The sequence below is a fragment of the Pipistrellus hanaki genome (genome assembly GCF_964339955.1).
Source record: "Pipistrellus hanaki genome assembly, chromosome: 1".
NCBI lineage: Eukaryota > Metazoa > Chordata > Mammalia > Chiroptera > Vespertilionidae > Pipistrellus > Pipistrellus hanaki.
The window spans coordinates 140156312-140176249 of record NC_140503.1 but is presented as its reverse complement, the minus strand read 5'-3'; the positions used below and the strand labels follow the sequence as shown (position 1 = coordinate 140176249).

Sequence of the window (19938 nt, the reverse complement as noted above, 5' to 3'; positions counted from 1 at the left end):
TGTGGGGGGGCGGGGCGAGGGGCGGGTGCAGCAATAGAGGCAGGGAGATCATTCAGGAGCTTTTGTAAAATCCCACTGAGAGCCGAAACCGGTTTGGCTCAGTGGTAGAGCGTCAGTCTGTGGACTGAAAGGTCCCAGGTTCGATTCCGGTCAAGGGCATGTACATTGGTTGTGGGCACATCCCCGGTAGGGGGTGTGCAAGAGGCAGCTGGTCGATGTTTCTCACTCATCGACGTTTCTAGCTCTCTATCTCTCTCCCTTCCTCTCTGTAAAATATCAATAAAATATATATATTTTTTAAAATCCCACTGAGAGATTACAGTGACTCGGGCAACAATGTATGAGGCAGCAATAGTGCTTAATTTCAGAGAAAATATTTTTATTCCAGCTTTGCAGGTTAAGAAATTGAGAGGCGAAAAGGTTGGGTAACTGGCCCAAAGTAAACTAGTGGTTAGAGCAGCATGAGGGTGCAAACCCATTTCTGCTTTTCCTTAGAGGCCATGTTCTTCTACTACAGCAAGGATCTCTGAGGTACAATCCTCAGCTCAATATCAAAACCACATTCTCCTTAGGATACTGAGGCTAAAGATCCCTTGGGTCTTGTTGAATGATATCCCCCAATTCATTGACCTGTTTATTGATTTATCTATCCACTCTCACACCTTTAAATAGAGTTACTATTGAAATGTTTTCTGTTTCAAGTCATGACAGGCATGAGAACTGGAAAAGACAGTGGATGTGGGGTGGTTGGACATGGTAAGCCAAGAGGGAGGGGTTTTGAAAGGCAGAAACTGGAATGCCAGATATGACGTAACAACATCCCCAGTCACATGGCCTAGTTTGGGGAGTCTAAGGGTCCAGCCTACTTCCTCTCCTCATTTGATCTTATTAAGCAAATTTGAGGTCCCCTCCTTGCCCCCCATGGGAACATATTAATTTTTCCACCAATGAACAAAGAAATACTTAGAATGTGTCTCAATATGATGGATTGAGTCCATGTTCTTGCCTCCCATTCACTCCTGTAATAGGACTAGAAAATGAGAAAGGGTACTTGGTGTTTGCTGTGGATCAGAAGGTGAGAAGTCCCTAAAAGACAGAGAGTAGATGGAAGGAACTTAAAATGAAGAACTGCTGCCAGGAACAGGGGTGGCTCTAGAGGGGTTTTAGAAGAAGAGAACATGCTGAAACCGATTTGGCTCAGTGGTGGAGCGTCGTTCTGCGGACTGAAAGGTCCCAGGTTCGATTCCGGTCAAGGGCATGTACATTGGTTGCGGGCCTCTTGCACACACCAGTAGGGGGTGTGCAAGAGGCAGCTGGTCAATGTTTCTCTCTCATCGATGTTTCTAGCTCTCTATCTCTCTCCCTTACGCTCTGTAAAAAATCAATAAAAATATATTTTAAAAAAAAAGAAAGAAAGAAAGAGAAAAACAAAAAATGTAAAGAGAATAAAATTAAAAAATAGCAAGAAAGCAAAATATAATGGTTATAAAAGACCAAAACTATTAATAATCAGTGATCTTAAAAAAGAAAGTCTCTCAGATTAGAGTTTTAAATAACATCACAATGAAATAACACTGAAAGTAAAAATATAAAGGATTGGCAAAAGATATATTAGGTGAATGTAATAATAACAATAATAATTTAAAATAGTATAGAAATATTCTAATTATATGAGATAGAATCAAAGTTAAAAGCATTAAAAGGAAAAAAAGCAAAGGTCATAATAAAGAATCATTCCCAAAAGATACAACAGTCATAAGATTTTTATGCCTCTACCTGCACAGTATTGAGATAAAGCAAAAGCTGATGGAAATGTTAAGGGCAAAAATAGAAAATTGGGACTAGATATAGTTAAAAGAGATATTAATCATGCCTTGTAAATCATGATTGCCTTGTTCTGATTAAAAAAGGACATTTTAACCTGGCTAGGAATTGTACGCCCCTGGTTCCTAGGAGTCAACCTTGAACCTGACAATCAACCTTGGACTTGGAAATCAGCCTGGGAATGTGGTTCACTTTCATTCAAGAATTGCCTATTGTTGTGGAAAGATTAACAACCTTGTTATCCAAATAATGAAGTTCTGTCCCAGACCCCCAATGGGTATTACAGCCCCCGCCCCCCCTTCAAGGGCACAAATTTCATGTACTGGACCTCTGGTATTTAATAAATCTTATAACTAATAGATAGTCCCCAATATTCTAATTCTTCCCCTAACATTTAAAAGTAAAAATGATGATAGCAACCAACTCAGAGGGTCATTGTGAAAATTAAAGAGGTAGGAGAGCCCAGCCAGCATGGTTGGGCAGTTGAGCATCAACATCTGAACCGGGGAGGTCATGGTTCTATTCCCAGGTGGAGCACATGCCAGGGTTGCTGACTGGATCCCCAGTGTGGGGCATGCAGGAGGCAGCTGATCTATGATTCTCTCTCATTGTTGATGTTTCTATCTCTCTCTCCCTCTCCCTTCCTCTATGAAATAAATAAAAATAGTGTGTGTTTAAAAAAAAAAAAAAAAGAGGTAGTGATAACCAGAATGGTGAGCCAAGGCGTTTTCCCAGCATGGTGTCTTGTGTCGCTGAAGAATGAGCTCCACAGACCAGAAGATATAAGCTAAACTATGGAAGATGGATTACAAGCAGGTTCAGACTCCCTGCTAGGGGAGGGGGACCCAATAATGGGCTGCCAGTTAAAGCCTTGTGGTCCAGGGATATATATTTGCTCCAAGCCTGCTCCATGGCTACCTGTGTCGTCACCTGATTGAGTCCCTCATTGTTTTTGCCCGGCAACAAGCCTGGACTTTCCCTGTTTCCGTGTTCTTTCTCTGTTCCTATACCGAACTTTCCCTGTTTCTATCCATTGGTACATCTTGTTGCTACAGGCTCTTCCTTGTTCTCCCATGCCTCCTGCTTTGAGTCCAGAAAGATTTTATTATTTCTGTTTGATTGGTTTCTGTGATTAGGCTGGTTCAAACTGCTGTTTCTGCCCTGTCCTATGTTCCACCTGCCTTTGTTTTCCACTGGGCCCCTGCCCTGTCTGCCTGCGTTTCAAATTAACCCCCTCAGTCCCCCTCTGATTTAGAGACCCCAACTGCTGTTGGGAGGAGGGATGATGACCACTCTGGCTACTTCCTGCTGACTGTGGGCATTGTGAGGGAGCAGTCATTGGGTCCCATCGGAAGAGGCCAGTCTAGGGGTCCATGGTAAAAAGCAGTTGCTCCCATCTGGGGCTGCATTTGGAGGACCATTTAGAGTTTTATAGCCTCCATGTGAGAAGAAACAAATCGTATCAGGAGGTTTAACAAGCAAAGGCCAAAGATAAGTAATAGAAATAGCTAAACAAAGGGCCAATCTTTGTTGTTTTTTAGGGATGGGATCATTTTTTTTAATTTGTTTTCGGTTCTATATTGAAAATGATACCTGGACCAGAGTGGGTCAAAACTATCCCCTAGCTATGGCATGGAGAAGATGGATGGTACTTGGTGGCCTTGGGTCTTGATGGGACTTGTCCTTTAAAGGATATTGTATTATAAAGAAGACAATATGGTTTAGGTGTATTCTGTGGGCCACTAGGCCCCATCACATTCTGAGGGGTTTTTTACTTTTCTGGTATTGTTTTAGGTCAATGCTGTCAAGAGCTAGGGTTTAATTTTGCTTTGCTAACATAATTTTTTTATTGTTTCTTAAAGTATAGAAAGCCTGGGTATATGAGAGCTTACACTACGTCCCTTCCTTCATATAGAAAAGATTTAATTGCAAGATGGTTTTATAAGAGAAACTAACATGGTGGCATAGGTAAACACCTGAACTTGCTGCCTCAAACAACCACTTCAAAACTACAACTAAAAGACAAAATGGGTATCATCCAGAATCAGGAAGGCTGGCTAAGTGAAAGGAAGAGAAAAGCACACTGAGACTCACAGGAGCTGCAGAAGTAAAGTGCAGAGGTACGAAGAGAAAAGCGCACTGAGACTCACAGGAGCTGCAGAAGTAAAGTGCAGAGGTACGAAGGCGCACGCAGAGAGGGCTGGCAATAGAGTACATGGCTATCTTTTTCAATCCGCAGGGAGACACAAGCTCTCGACTGCTCTGAACTCCAATTCCGGGCAAGACTCTGGGGACCCAGACTCATTCAGGGTGAAATTGGACTGTCTGACATTAGGCAGGAGCAAGAGGGTGGCTTTCTCTCAGAGGTGCTTGCAGTGATCATTGTTTCTGCATGGTGTCTCGGGACAGAGACCTGGGGATCTCTTTGGGGCAGGGCTGATAGTCAGCCATTGCTGTTTGCTATGCCCTGATGATTCCCTGAGACTCCACCCCACCCAATTTACAACCCCACCTAAGCTGTGTGCAGAGGCTTTTGCATATGAATGGTTTGGCCTTTTGCAATCTAAAATTACTTAACAAATTGCAGCTGAGTCAGAGAGCCACAGAGCTTCCAAAAGGAGGCCCAAGGCTCCACAGTAGCTTGCATTGCTTCACAGCTATGCCTCATCTAGGCACCTCTAAAACCCAAAAAAAGAGGAGGAATCTGCAGATCTCTCTGTAATTCCTGCTGGGTGGCCTTAGGCAGTGGCTGACATTGCACCTCTTTGGAGATCCAAGAGCCAGTGTATCCAGTGGTCAGAGTGAGACCATACCAGATTACAACTCCTCAGATCCATAAGGGACACACTCAGGGGGCAGACTCAGTGACCACCAAAGCCCCACTGAAGCAATTCTTGCCTAATAAAGGTGTCTCCAGCACAGACGTTCTCCCATCATAGACACAGCTGATCCTAACAACCAACTGGCTTGGAGGTCCATTCCTCCCAGTGATACCAACAACAATCAAGACTTAACTATAATAAGACTGTGCACCCAGTCCACAAAGGGCTGCACCAAGAGTGTCCACCTCAGGTAACTGGGGAGGCTGAACCCCTGGACCCTACAGGACACCTAGCACACAAAGCCACTCTACGAACACAGTGAAGCAGCCAAAATGCAGAGACAAAGAAACAGGTCACAAATGATAGATATAGAGTTCAAAACCACAGTTATAAAGTTACTCAAAAATCTTTTAGAAACCTCTGAGAAATTTAGTGAGACTCTCAAGGATATGAAAAGGGACCAACTAGAAATTAAGCATACACTGACTGAAATAAAGAATGATATACTTAGATCCAACAGCAGACTAGAGGATCCCAAGAATCATGTCAAAGATTTGGAATACGAAGAAGCAAAAAACACCTAACCAGAAAAGCAAAAAGAAAAAAAACAATAAAAAATTATGAAGATAATGTAAGGAGCCTCTGGGACAACTTCAAGGCTACCAACATCAGAATTATGGGGGTGCTAGAAGAAGAGAGAGAGCAAGACGCTGACAACCTATTTGAAGAAATAATGCCAGAAAACTTTCCCAACCTGATGAAAGAAATAGACTTACAAGTCCAAGAAGTGCAGAGAACACCAAACCAAATGAATCCAAAGAGGACCACACCAAGACACATCATAATTAAAATACCAAAGACAAAAGACAAAGAGAGAATCTTACAAGCAGCAAGAGAAAAACAGTTAGTTACCTACAATGGAGCACCCATATGATTGTCAGCTGATTTCTCAACAGAAACTATGCAGGCCAGAAGGGAGTGGCAAGAAATATTCAAAGTGGTGAATAGCAAGAACCTATAACCAAGATTACTGTACCCAGCAAAGCTATCATTCAGAATGGAAGGTCAAATAAAGAGCTTCATAGATAAGAAAAAGCTAAAGGAGTTCATCACCACCAAACCAGTATTATATGAAATGTTGAAAGGTATTCTTTAAGAAAAGGAAGAAGATAAAGATAAAAATTATGAACAACAAATACATATCTATTAACAAGTGAATCTAAAAATCAAGTGAATAAAAAATCTGATGGACAGAATAAACTGGTGAATATAATAGAATCAGGGGCATAGAAAGGGAATGTACTGATAATCCTCTGGGGGAAAGGGGTGTGGGGGGTGTGGGAAGAGACTGAACAAAAATCATACACCTATGGATGAGGATAGTAGGAAGGGGGGTAAGGGCATGGGGTGGGGTGGAAACTGGGTGGAGGGGAACTATGGGGAGGAAAAAATAGGAACAACTGTAATAATCTGAACAATAAAGACTTAATAAATAAGAAAAGATAGTATTATGGTTAATACTTTCCTCTTGTTGGGTGTGTGTGTGTGTGGTGGTGGTGGTGGTGGGGGCGTGTATGTCTCTCTATCTACCAATTGATATTGAGGCCATGTCTGGGTACAAAGAAAATCAGGTATTTCTTCTTAAGGGTCTGAGAGTCAAATGCCACCCCCCCACCCCCCCCCCGCCCTAGTGTTTAAGAACACAGCCCAAAGGGCTATCTGCACAGGGGTGGACGAAGCAATTCCTATCTGTAAGAAAACACACGAAAGAATGTCCAGCATCCTTTGTGATCTTCCCTTCTCTGTTTGGGGCATCCCCCTCCTAAATAAGGGATGTGAGATAAGTGCCTCTTTTTGTGTGACCACAAAAGAGGATCTGCCAGACTAGTCACACTGCGAGATGAGATCTAGGGTGAGAAAACCTGTTAGTGTACGCACACCAGTAGAACTGACCTGCTGGACTGTGCGCACTTACCAGTCTGGTCCTACAGACACCTGCCCTGCTCCAGATGTGCAGAAGCCTGTACTAATCCCTGTCCCTGACTGAACGTGTCTGAGATGGTTCTAATGTTTTTGAAATACCCATCAAACTTCCTAGGGAAGTTTAAAAGAAAGTGTCTCTAGGCTGAGGGCTGGGAGAGTTTGGCCAGTACCTGGAGCTCTGACGTGGCCACCACCCAGAGCTCCAGGGAACATATCAACAGCTCTGGACTTATTCCTCTATGTGCCCTCACTATTAAAGATCTATCTTCTTCATTCTGGCCTCCCCAGTCTTTCAGTAATGAGGGATTTATTTGGGAAGGGTGTAACCCTAAAGACTAGGTGAGGTAATCTCATTACTAGAATTACCTCATTTTATATCCACTAGTGAGGTAATCTCCTTACTGGAAAAGGACTAAACAAATACCCCATTAAAGGGGGGGGGGGGGGGGGGAAGAGTTGTTTTTCATCAGAGCCAAGAAATCTTTGTGCTCTGTTAAAGGAACGATAAGGCTTGGGCATGGAAGGAGGTGGTTATGATATTTAAGTAGGACTTGCAACCTGGTGGAGACAAACTGAACAACAAGAATTAGGACAAGTGATCCAGTGAAAGGAAAAATGCTTTCGTGTTCAACAATTCCAAGGCTAAGGAGAGGAGAAAATTAAGTATTAGTCTGGAGTTTTGTAGATAAATATCCAAGAAAACTAGACAAACTTAGGATTCAGTTCAATTCATGGGTGTAAGATAAAACTTCTAAACAATTCATTGGAATCAACTCATAATTGTGTATTATACAGTTTGTTGAAATATAAGTTTTCTCCCTAAAATCACTCCTATTCCAATTAAAGACCAATTCATTTATCATATTAAGTTTAGTTTTAATTTGGCCTGAATACAACAAGAACAACAATTGACCATGTTTTGCTGCATCTCATGGCCAAACCTTATTGAGCCCCTCAGGGCAAAGAAGCCGAGCCACCTAGCTGCCATCAGGCTAGCCTGCAATACCTTTAGACTTGGGTGAATTCCTCAAGTTTTTGAGGTTCCCACAGGTGTCTTGAGGTCGTTTTTATGCCATCTTCCAGGAAAGCAACCTTCGTTCCTTACCTGGAAAGACTGCCAAGAATCACACGACCAAGCAAAGTACCAGGCTATTGTTCTCCAAGGTGCTCACATTGGCTTCAAGCCTTCTGGTGACATCCACAGTCCAGGAATGTCTCTCTCAGACACGACACTCCAGCAAAAAGTCTTGGTTGACAAAACTATTATTGGAAGCTGGTCTTATTGAATCCACGCCAAGAAATGCATTGCTATGACCTATTCATTATGGACTGCCAAAATCTGGAGGGATTGGGTAGGGAGAAAAATATACAATTTACCAAATTATTTTGTTTTCTTATATCTGAAAAACGAAGTTTAAAAATCAGAAACACCTTTAACAAAAGTCACAAAATCTGAATTTTGTCTTCTCACACAAATGAATTTATATGAGAGACCTTGACTATACTGTGAAAAGCCAATCAATTAAAGGAATCAAAGTATATATCTTCATTGAAAAAGCAAAACAAGCAAACCTATACATTTGGCTCACGAAGTATAGATGGGTCTCCAGCCAATGCATTATACACCCTCCTGTCTGTAGGTCTTTTTTTTTTTTTTTTACTTTTATAAAGATGTTGTATGTTAATTTTTAAAAATTTATTTCATTTTTTTCTTTTCTTTTCTCTTTTTAAATTTATTTATTGATTAAGGTATCACATATTTGTTCTCATCCCCCCATTCCCATCCCAAACCCCTCCCCACATACACCCCCACCCCCATGTTGTCCCTAACCACTGGTTAGGCTTATATGCATGCATAAAAGTTCTTTGGTTGATCTCTCCCCCTTTTCTCCACCCTCCCCTACCTTCCTTTTGAGGTTTGACAGTCTTATTGATGCTTCCCTGTCTTTAGGTCTGTTTTTGTTCATCAGTTTATGGTGTTAAATATTTCCCCTAGATGAATGAGATCATATGATACAAGAAATATACTTCTAAGAACCGAAAATGAGACAAACAAAAATGGTTATGCTTAGAGACAAGGAATCAGTCTGTAGTGAGTTTCATTCTGGGCCAACAGTTCTTTTGAGTCCCAATTTCAATGTTGAACAGTTCCTTATGTATACGTGTCATCAATGATATTTCAGTTCTGGATGGTGGACAAATGGTGGTAATACAGGCCCAACCCTCTCTGGTTTGGTCCTGGGCATCCTTCAGCGGTGTACAGCTGCTGACTGCTAGTATGGCAAGGCGTCGTCAGTGTCTTCCATCTCTGGACTGTTTCTCTTCTGTCTTCATGGCTGGAGCAGTCCTGACAATTACTCTCTGTCTTGGAGTTGTCTTCTGAAAATATACAAACATATTCTTGACTAAAAGTAAATAAAGGGATATTTTCTATAAATTTGACTTGGGATCCTTTTTCATTTTTTTCCCAAACAATTTTCCTTTGGCTTGTTTTGACACCATGTGTGTTTTTCATGGGTGTCTTTCTGTTAGCCTGTCTCTAGGTCTTAAAATTGTTCTGTTGAATATTCTGGTACAGATCAACTCTTAAGATTCCCTGTTATTTTGTTGTGGCCTTTCCAGAAATCACGAGAAGTTCCTGGCAACTTTACCTTTCCAAGCCTTGAGACTGCTGGCCTCTCTGCCTACATAGTAAAACAGCCTTTTTTTTTCTTTCCCAATTCCCTCCCCTCCCCCTTTCTGTAGGGAGGTTGTTATTTTTAACCATTTGCTTTGTGTCCTTAGCTGGGGAAGGTAATGGTTAGTTTCAAGCTGGCTGCAAATTACCCACACTGGCTTTGCTTAATTTCCTTTTAACATGTTTCCTTATAAACTTTTTATGATTTTCACAAATCTTTTAATAACTTTTAGGAATAATTAGTTTTCAAAATGTACCTCTATGCACCATGTTTTTTTTTTATTACCAAAACACGTAATTTCCAATTAATAATTCTTAATAGCCTCAATCCTCAATGACCAGAAAAAGCACACAACCAGCATTCCTTAGATAGACCCTTCTGAACATAATGTAAACATAATTAGTTTTAAAGCACACTTTCAACAAAGCAAAAGACATTATAGCAGCTTCAAGTCTACCTATCTAGTTTTGGCAATACGGGTAAAAGCAGGCGATCCAGCAATCAAAGCTATAATGAGTTAACTTGATCTGCACACGTGGCTAAGTTTTTCCTAAAAACTTTAAAGATGGCCAGACTAGAGTTTTTAACCAGATACTTGAATTTCAAAAGTCCTAGGAACCAACCACAGGGGAGCAAGCACTGTAGAAAGTGCTGAAGGGCCCCAAGTACTGTTGTAAATCCGAACCCTGCAGTCCTCCTCTTTCCGGTCTGGTGACCTTCTGACCTAATGTATGGAAAATGCTTTCATCTACTCCCCATCCTACTTTAAATGCTCACCAGCACCAGGCGTGGTGTGAACATCGGGGCAAGCTGTGCTCCTCAGGCCAGGGCATTCCTCCTTGGCTCCCCTAGCTTTCTATTGAAGACCCGAATCCCCTCTGAGCCCCACAAGGCCACTGCAAAAAGCTGGAAGAAGTCAGATCTGTGGGGGCCAGGTCCAAGGAGGTATTGAGGAGGCGAGGGAATCCTCCGCTCGTGCATGGCTGGGTCCCTCTGTGGCCGGGGACACCAAGAACGGCTTTTTTGTTTCTGTGGGTTCGTACATCTTGTCCCTACAGGCCCTTCCTTGTTCTCCCATGCCTCCCGCTTTGAGTCCAGAAACACTTAATTATTTCTGCTTGGTTGGTTGCTGTGGTTAGGCTGCTCAAACTGCCGTGTCTGCCCCTGCCTGTGTTCCACCTGCCTTTGCTTCCCACTGGGCCCTGCCCCATCTGCCTGCGCTTCAAGTTAACCCTCCCAGTAGTAGGTGTTTAGTACTTAGCAATGAAGGTGGAACATAATGACCCGTTAATGTTAGCCATTAGTATTCTATGGTCCATCGAAACCAACGTTTCATTATAATTAGGTTTAGCTACAAGTAACAGGTAACACTCAGATAATATTCGCTTAGAGTCTAAGGACAAAGGAAAAATTTAATTCTCATGTGAACGTGCAGTTTTATTATCTGTGCCTAATGGGTGGCTCTTCTCTATGAAGTTCTTCTTCTAATTTTTTCTCTACTATTTGCCATCACTTAGTCCAACCTCGATTTCTTCATTGCATATCTTTATTTTATTTTATATTTATTTATTTGTTTATTTATTTATTTAAATAAATCTTTATTGCTCAGATTATTACAATTGTTTCTCCTCCCCCCCCCCCCCCATAGCTCCCTTCCACCCAGTTCCCGCCCTACCCTCTGCCCTTACCTCCCTCTCCCCACATTGTCCTCATCCATAGGTATACGAATTCAATCCAATCTTCTTGCACCTCCCACACCCCTTTCCCCCTGATAATTATCAATCCACTCTCTTTCTTTGCCTCTTATTCTATTATATTCACCAGTTAAATCTGTTCCTCAGATTTTTAATTCACTTGATTTTTAGATTCACTTATTGATATATATGTATTTGTTCATCATAATTTTTACCTTTTTTCTTCTTCCTCCTCTTCTTAAAGAATACCTTTCAGCATTTCATATAATACTGGTTTGGTGGTTATGAACTCCTTTAGCTTTTTCTTATCTGCGAAGCTCTTTATCTGCCCTTCAATCCTGAATGATAACTTTGCTGGATACAGTAATCTTGGTTGTAGGTTCTTGCTATTCATCATTTTGAATATTTCTTGCCACTCCCTTCTGGCTGCATAGTTTCTGTTGAGAAATCAGCTGATAGTCGTATGGGTGCTCCCTTATAGTTAACCAACTGCTTTTCTCTTGCTGCTTGTAAAATTCTCTCTTTGTCTTTTGCCTTTGGCATTTTAATTATGATGTGTCTTGGTGTGGTCCTCTTTGGATTCCTCTTGTTTGGGGTTCTGTGCACTTCCTGTACTTGTAAGTCTATTTCTTTCACCAGGTGGGGGAAGTTTTCTGACATTATTTCTTCAAATAGGTTTTTAGTGTCTTGCACTCTCTCTTCTTCTGGCACTCCTATAATTCTGATGTTGGTTCACTTGAAGTTATCCCAGAGGCTCCTTACACTCTCTTCAACTTTCTGGATTCTCTTTTCTTCTTGCTTCTTCAGAGGTGTGTCCTTTGGGTCTTTGTGTTCCAAATCTTTGACTTGATTCTTGTGTTCCTCCAGTCTGCTGTTGGATATCTGTATAATATTTTTTATTTTAGTTAGTGTTTGTTTAATTTCTAGTTGGGTCTCATTAAATTTATTGGCCGTTTCTAGGAAATTCTTGAAAAACCTTATAACCATGTTTTTGAACTCTATATCCAGTCTTTTGTTCTCCTCCATCTCTTTCGTTTGAGATCTATTTCCTTGTCTTGGCATTTTTGCTGCTTCCCAGAGTTGATAGGATTGCTTTGTGTGTTTGGTGTTCTATTGCTTGATTGAATATCTTAAGTAACTTTAAATATCAAAGTTACCTAAGACGACAAAGAACAATGTCCAAGTACATTAGCAAGTCAGATGATGTGCTGAGATGTGGGAGAGATTATAAATCTATACATGGCATTCTCAGAATGGAGGTGAGAGGTGAAGGCTCTGAAGTTTGATACCTGAGAGCATCAAGTCTGTCAGGCAGTCTCTAGGGAGAAAAGCAGACAGTGGATTCCTGCTTGGAGATACCATTGTTAGGGGGTGAGAGGAGAAGAATGAGGTGAAAAAATGAAGGAATGAAAAGTGAACACTCTTTATATTCTATAAATGAGTGAGATCAAGTGATATTTATCTCTCTCTGACTGGCTTATTTTACATAAACTGATGAACAAAAATAGATCCAGAGACAGAGGAACATCGATCAGACCATCAAACCTCAGAAGGAAGGTAGGGGAGGAAGGGGGTAAGAGGAAGAGATCAACCAAAAGACTTGTATGTATGCATATAAGCCTATTCAATGGACACAGACAACAGGGCACGGGTATGAGGCATGAGTCGGGGGGCTGGTGAGGGTAATGGGGGGAATAAGGACACATATACAACACCTTAATCAATATAGAAATTAAAAAAAAAAGAAAAGTAAACACTCTTAACCCAAATGGCTTATTTACACACACACACACACACACACACACACACACACACATTTTAGGAAAACATGTAGCTATAATAAACCCAAATATTGAGGAAAACAAGAAGGAAAGGTGAAGGCGGGATTCAGCATGATACTTACCTCGGGTTTGGTGAGGTTGGGCAATCAGGGGGAGAGGCCTCTGTGTGTATTTGTAGCAGGTGTTGGACAGGGCCCTAGCTTTTGGTCTGAGTGAGTGGCAGTTTTGAAACCAAAATGTGGTGGTCAGATCTTAGTTCTTTGTTTCGCAAAACTGAAGAATGAATTCACAGACAAAAATGGTTGTCAGAAACCAAGTTTATTGGGTGATAGACAAACTTCCTGCCACAAGAGGGCAGCAGGAAGGGGGCCCACAACAGTTACCAATTAAACTCTTTGTTTAGGAATATTCACATACCCTGCTAGCTTCTGATTGGTCCCTTCAAAGAATTCTGGCAATATTCAGTTATTTCAAAGTTCAAGTTCCTGTCTGCAGGAGGACCTGATTGAGGACTGCCACTTCAGGTCCGAGGTGACATCACTGTTCCTGCGTAGCTGGGTCAGTTCTAGGTGCCCTGTTTGTCGCCCTCCAACCCCACCCACCCATTCCCATCCCATGGTCCCTGTCCCTGACTGACTGCCTGCCTGGCCCTCTTTTTCTATATCCTCCATCTTGGATAATTGTCTAGAGCACATGTGTCAAACACAAGGCCCGAGGGCCAAATCCAACCCGCCAGGCCTTGCAATGTGGCCCGCACCGCGCTGTCATCACTGCACTCCGCTGTCAGTTTATGACATTGTCAGTTTATGACTGTTCAGTAAACCATTCGGCCCGCGATTTAGGCTGGATTTTAGATTTTAGCCCCTTCTCTGATTGAGTTCGACACCCCTAGTCTAGAGCTTGAAAAACAAAAATTATTGCTTTTAAAACCGAACAGGAAGGATTGTTTAAGTTAGCTAGCATTTCCCTATCTCACTCTCTTCACCCTATTGTAGTTGACAGTAGTGTGCTAAAGACCAGAAATGGGACAGGAACATCCAAGAACAGGAGAGGACATTATTAGTGAACTCCACAAACCAAAAAGACTGAATAAAGGCATTGTTGGTCACATTCTGAATACAGATCTTCATAGAATCTTAAAAGTGGTTATTTAGGTCAAATAAAATACTATTTTTTACATAAAATAATTATATAAAAACTGCTAGGTACAGTCCCACCTACTATTGAAAGAAGTTTTTAGGGGTAAAATAGGCAGGTTTAGGGAGTTTTAGGAATTAGGGGTCAATGGGAGAGAACCACAGGGCTGCACAGCTGGGAGCTGCCAGAAGGCATACATTCACAGAATAAGGGGGTTGGGAGATGTCAAGAGATATACAGAATAAAGGGAGAGGAAACCACCCATTCACAGAACAAAGAGGAAAGCCACAGGGAATAGAAAAACAAAAGAGAGAAAAAGAGGAGAACCCCCAGTGTGGGGTTTGAGCTCTGAAGCTGTTCTAGTGACCAATCAGAGGGGAAACCAGGACACAAAGAACTGCAGCCTGTATAAACCTTAGAAAAGAGGGACTGGGTGGGTCTCTCTCCCACTCCCCCTGTGGGAGTCTGTGCTTGTTTCCCAATAAATTCCCACCTTTTCCTATACCACCTTTTGTCTGCGGCTTCATTCTTTGAATCCACCTGGACAAGAAACCTGGAAATCACCTTTGCATCCTGCCCAGAGGAAAAGCCACGAGTTCTAGTTTCATTTTCGCATTTCACTATCTAGGTGGGACAGGCAAAGCAAGGTTTCCTAGGAATGTGGCCTTAAACTTCCAAATGAAATAAATATGTGGAGACCTGTCTGCTTTGTCTCAGTGGATAGAGCATCAGCCTGTGGACTGAAGAGTCTGAGAGGGCAGGGCGGGGTGAGGGGGCAGGGAAGGGTGAGGGGGTAGGGGGGTAAGGGGATAGGGGGGTGAGAGGGCAGGCGGGGTGAGAGGGCAGGGTGGGGTGGGTTCAGCTCCCGGTAACTGGACCCTAGGCCTAACCCAACCAATCAGGTCAGCCAAGGTAGCCGCACCACCCTCCCTATAAAACCCATTGATATGTTAAGTTCTTCCTCTTTCTCGCCATGCCCTCGCTGGTGTAAGTGGGACTGAGCTCGGACTAGTCCGAAATAAATACAGGCTTTCTGCAATTGCATCGGATTCGGCTCCCTGGTAGTCTTTGGGGTTTATGAGACTTGGGCATTACATATGGGGCCTTGTCCGCGATCTCCAAGACTGAGGGACTCTGAATCCGGAGAGCCTGTCTGGCCGCGGTAAAAGTGTGTGAAGGGATCCCTGTGGGAAGTGCCCGAAAGGTCTAGCGGACTCGCTATTAAAGACCACGGGCCCGGAGAGATCAAAAGACGTTTTGATCCTCCTTTAGAAAGGGCATAGAATTCCCTCTCAGGACGAGGTAGTCAGCGTGAGGCCGTCGTTTAGTTTTAGGCGCCGCTTCCACAGAGTTGGAAGGCTGTTCTTGGGCTCCCCCCCCCCCCCCCCGTCTGTTCCTGTGTTCTTTGTTTGTTTGTTTGTTTGTTTGTATGTTTGTATAAGGGAAAGGTTTCAGTTTGCTCTTGTTTGTAAATTTGCTATAAAAACTTAAATCTGAATGTATTGAATTGTTATAATACTGAAAATGTTGATGTGGGGAGTTCTCCTGGTGGCTGTTGTAATTTTATGTGTTATTTTATGGACTCACTGTATGGATGTTATGGGACATACTCAGATTACTCCTTTGAGCATTGTGATTAATCATTTCCAGGAAGTAGAGGAAAGAGCTAACGATTTTAGTATGGAGGTCTGGAAGAACGAATGGCAGACTTGTTCAAGTGAGTGGCCAGCTTTCAATGTCAGATGGCCACCAGAGGGAACATTCGATCTCCCTACCATTCGCCGGGTTCGGAGTGTCGTCTCTCAACCCAAGTTACCCTGATCAGCTCCCATACATTATAATGTGGCAGGACCTTGTGGAGAACCCACCCTTTTGGCTTAAGCCCTTCGTGGCTCCACGCCCCTCGGAGCCAGAACCTATTTTTGCCTTACAGGGAACGGAGAGAACAGAGAAGAAAATCACCCTGCCATCAGCTCCCCCCTACTCTGTCTTGCAGGGGAGAACTGAAGAAGAATTAATTTTTCCTCCCCCGTATCAGTTTCCTAGGGTGCCGGAGGAGGGACCTGACCCTTCCCCATTAAGGGGAACGGACGCCACGAGGAGAGCGGGAAGCCCGCCGTATACCAGACAAAGAGCCCCGAGGGAACAATCCGCCTTCGTCACCGACTCCACTGTTAAGACTTTACCCCTGTGAGCCACTGGTCCCCCAGATGAGAGGGGCGATCAGCCCCATCACTACTGGCCTTTCGCCACTAGCAACCTTTATAATTGGAAAGCTCAAAACCCTGAGTTTTCTGAGAAGCCAGCGGGACTTATTAATCTGTTGGATTCTATCATTTTTACCCATCAGCCAACCTGGGACGACTGCCAGCAGCTCTTGCAGGTCCTGTTCACCACCGAGGAGAGGGAGAGGATCCTTAATGAGGCCCGGAAGCTGGTTCCAGGCGTGGATGGGAATCCTACCACCAACCAGGCTCAGATAGATACCTCTTTTCCTCTGACTAGGCCTGAATGGGATTTCAACACAGCAGAAGGTAAGGAGAGGCTCCGGGTCTACCGCCAGGCTCTAATGGGGGGTCTCCAGGCGGCTGCCAGAAAGCCAACTAATCTGGCTAAGGTAGGGAGCGTACAGCAGGAGAAAGATGAATCTCCAGCAGCCTTTTTAGAGCCGATCATGGAGGCATTCCGCATCTATACCCCCATGAATCCAGAGGCTCTTGATAGTAAGGCAGCTGTTATTGTAGCCTTTGTAAACCAGTCTGCTGCAGATATTAGGAGAAAATTGCAAAGAATAGATAGACCGGGAGAAAAGAGTCTGCAGGACTTGTTGGTGGTGGCTGAAGAGGTGTACAATAACTGGGAGCCCCCTGAAGATAAACAGGCTCACAGGCAGACCTGAGACTTGGCTAGGATCCTGTGGGCCACCACTACGGACTCCCCTGAGAAACGGGACCTCTGCCTCTGACAGCTTGCAAACGATCAAAGAAAGGGTAAGGAGACCTCCGGGGAAGGGAAGTGGAAACTGCAGAAGGATCAATGTGCATACTGCAAGAAGATAGGGCATTGGGCTCAAGAATGTCCTAAGAGAGGCAGTGGGAAGGGGAGCAAGACAGACCGAGTAAAGGTCTTGGGGTTTGATGAACTAAGTGATTAGGGGAGTCAGGGTTCCGACCCCCTCCCCGAGCCCAGGGTAAATCTTAGAGTGGAGGGGACCCCTGTGGACTTCCTTGTTGACACCGGAGTGCAGCATTCGGTCCTCTGCACTCCACAAGGAAAACTAACTAGCAAAAAGTCCTGGGTGCAAGGGGCAACTGGTATGAACCAGTATTCATGGACTACCCTAAGAACAGTGGATTTAGGGATGGGCCCGGTAACCCACTCCTTCATGGTAATACCAGAATGCCGCTACCCACTGTTAGGATGGGACTTACTGACCAAGATTGGAGCTCAGATAACTTTCAGACAAGGGGGGCCTCAGGTCACCGATGGCGAGGGCCACCCCATCCACGTTCTGACTCTGAGGCTAGAGGATGAGTACCGCCTCCACCAGGAGGTGCTCCCAAGGAGGGATAACATGGATAGATGGCTATGAGAATTCCCCACAGCCTGGGCAGAGACAGGAGGGGTAGGACTAGCTGCTCACAGGACCCCAGTCCTAGTGGAGCTAAAGCCAGGAGAAGGTCCAGTAAGGATCAAACAGTACCCCATGTCTCAGGAGGCCCAGGAGGGAATTCAGCTACACATCCAGAGACTGCAGAGTCTAGGGGTGCTGGTTCCCTGCCAATCTGCCTGGAACACCCCCCTACTGCGGGTCAAGAAACCTCACACAAATGATTACCGACCGGTGCAAGACCTCCGGGAAGTAAATAAAAGATTCATGGACATACACGCAATTGTCCCCAATCCATACACTCTCTTGAGCTTCCTGGTGCCCACCAGAATCTGGTATACTGTATTAGATTTAAAGGACGCCTTCTTCAGTCTGCTGGTAGCACCCAGGAGCCAACCCTTGTTTGCCTTCGAGTGGCATGATCCAGAGGAGGGCTACAGCGGACAACTCACCTGGACACGACTGCCTCAGGGGTTCAAGAATTCGCCCACCATCTTTAATGAGGCACTACACGAAGACTTGGGTGAGTACAGAAGGGAGCACCCTGGCCTCACCCTCCTACAGTACGTAGATGACATCCTGATTGCTGCCGACAAGGCCGAGGATTGTGAACAAGGAACTCAGGATTTGCTGGTCACCCTGGGAGCCTTGGGGTATCGGGCATCCGTGAAGAAGGCACAAATATGTAGAGAAAGGGTAAGTTATCTGGGGTACATCTTGGAGGGTGGACAGCGGCGATTATCAGATGCCAGAAAAGAAACTGTCCTAAAGATCCCCACACCCACCTCTCGAAGAGAAGTGAGAGAATTCTTAGGGTCGGCCGGCTACTGCCGTCTCTGGATTCTGGGTTTTGCTGAGATTGCCAGGCCCCTGTACGAAGCTACCAGAGAGGGGAAGACATTTGAATGGACAGAGAAAGAGGAGGCTGCCTTTAATCAGTTGAAAAAGGCCCTCCTTCATGCCCCGGCTCTGGGACTGCCAGACATTACAAAGCCCTTTCATCTCTTTGTAGATGAGCGCAAAGGGGTAGCGAAGGGGGTTTTAACTCAAGCCTTGGGCCCCTGAAGCCGTCCAGTAGCTTACTTGTCTAAGAAACTAGACCCAGTGGCTGCCGGCTGGCCACCGTGCTTGAGGATTATTGTGGCAACAGCACTCCTAGTGAAGGATGCTGACAAGCTAACTCTAGGGCAAGAAATTTGGATTACAACCCCCCATGCGGTTGAGGGAGTTCTAAAACAGCCACCTGATAGATGGATGAGTAATGCACGCATGACTCACTACCAGTGCTGCCTCCTAAATCCTCCCAGAGTGCGGTTCCGCCCCAGTGCAGCCCTCAACCCCGCAGCTCTCCTGCCTGACCCCGACCTAGATGCCCCGCTACATGACTGCGCCGAGATCTTGGAACAGGTGCATGGACTCCGGAAGGACCTGACGGACCAGCCCCTCTCAGATGCAGAGGCCACATGGTTCACCGATGGAAGCAGCTTCATGAGAAATGGGCACAGGTACGCGGGCGCGGCAGTAGTAACTGAGACTGACACCTTATGGGCAGAGGCTCTGCCATCTGGAACGTCAGCCCAGCGGGCAGAACTCATCACTCTGACAAAGGCATTGACACTAGGGGCCGGGAAAAGACTCAATGTCTTTACAGATAGCCGATACGCGTTTGCCAGAGCTCACATCCATGGGGCAATCTATCAGGAGAGAGGGCTGTTGACTGCAGAAGGAAAGACTATAAAAAATAAACAAGAAATACCAGACTTGCTAGCTGCCTTATGGCTCCTAGCCAAGTTAGCCATCATCCACTGCCCAGGACACTAGAAAGCCAACAATCCTGTAGCCAGGGGCAACCAGAAGGCTGATCAGGTGGCCAAAGAAGTAGCCCTCACTGCGGCCCCTGCACTGGCCCTGCAATTGCCAGACCCAGGGAACCCAGTTCTGCCGGATCAGCCCTGATACTCCCAGGAAGAATTAGAGCGAATCAAAAGCCACCCCACGAACAAGGAAGTCAGAGGCTGGTGGTATGCTCCAGACGGGAAGCTCCTGCTACCAGACCAGCTTAGGATCCCGATGTTGAAACACATACACCAATCGACGCACCTAGGGTCCCGGGAACTAAAGGATTTGGTCCGGCATGCTAAGATCAAAATTCACCAACTGGACACCAGAATAGATCAAATTGTATCAGCCTGTAAAACTTGCCAGCTTACAAAAGCAAGGGCCGGGTCAAGTGGAAAAGAAGGAACCCGGCTCAGAGGAACAAAGCCCGGGGTGCACTGGGAGATTGACTTCACTGAGGTAAGGCCGGGAAAGTATGGCTATAAATATCTTCTAGTTTTTGTAGATACCTTTTCTGGATGGGTAGAAGCATACCCAACTAAGCATGAAACAGCCCAGATGGTTGCTAAG

At 44.6% G+C, this 19938-nt stretch overlaps 1 long non-coding RNA gene across 1 annotated transcript; it reads left to right on the top strand.

Annotated features, from left to right (window-relative positions):
- Positions 1–15960: 15960 nt before the first annotated feature.
- On the top strand, positions 15961–19270 carry LOC311620227. The gene is made up of 3 exons (XR_014794645.1): positions 15961–16453; positions 17944–18052; positions 18899–19270. It is a non-coding gene; the product is annotated as an uncharacterized lncRNA (long non-coding RNA).
- Positions 19271–19938: the final 668 nt, after the last annotated feature.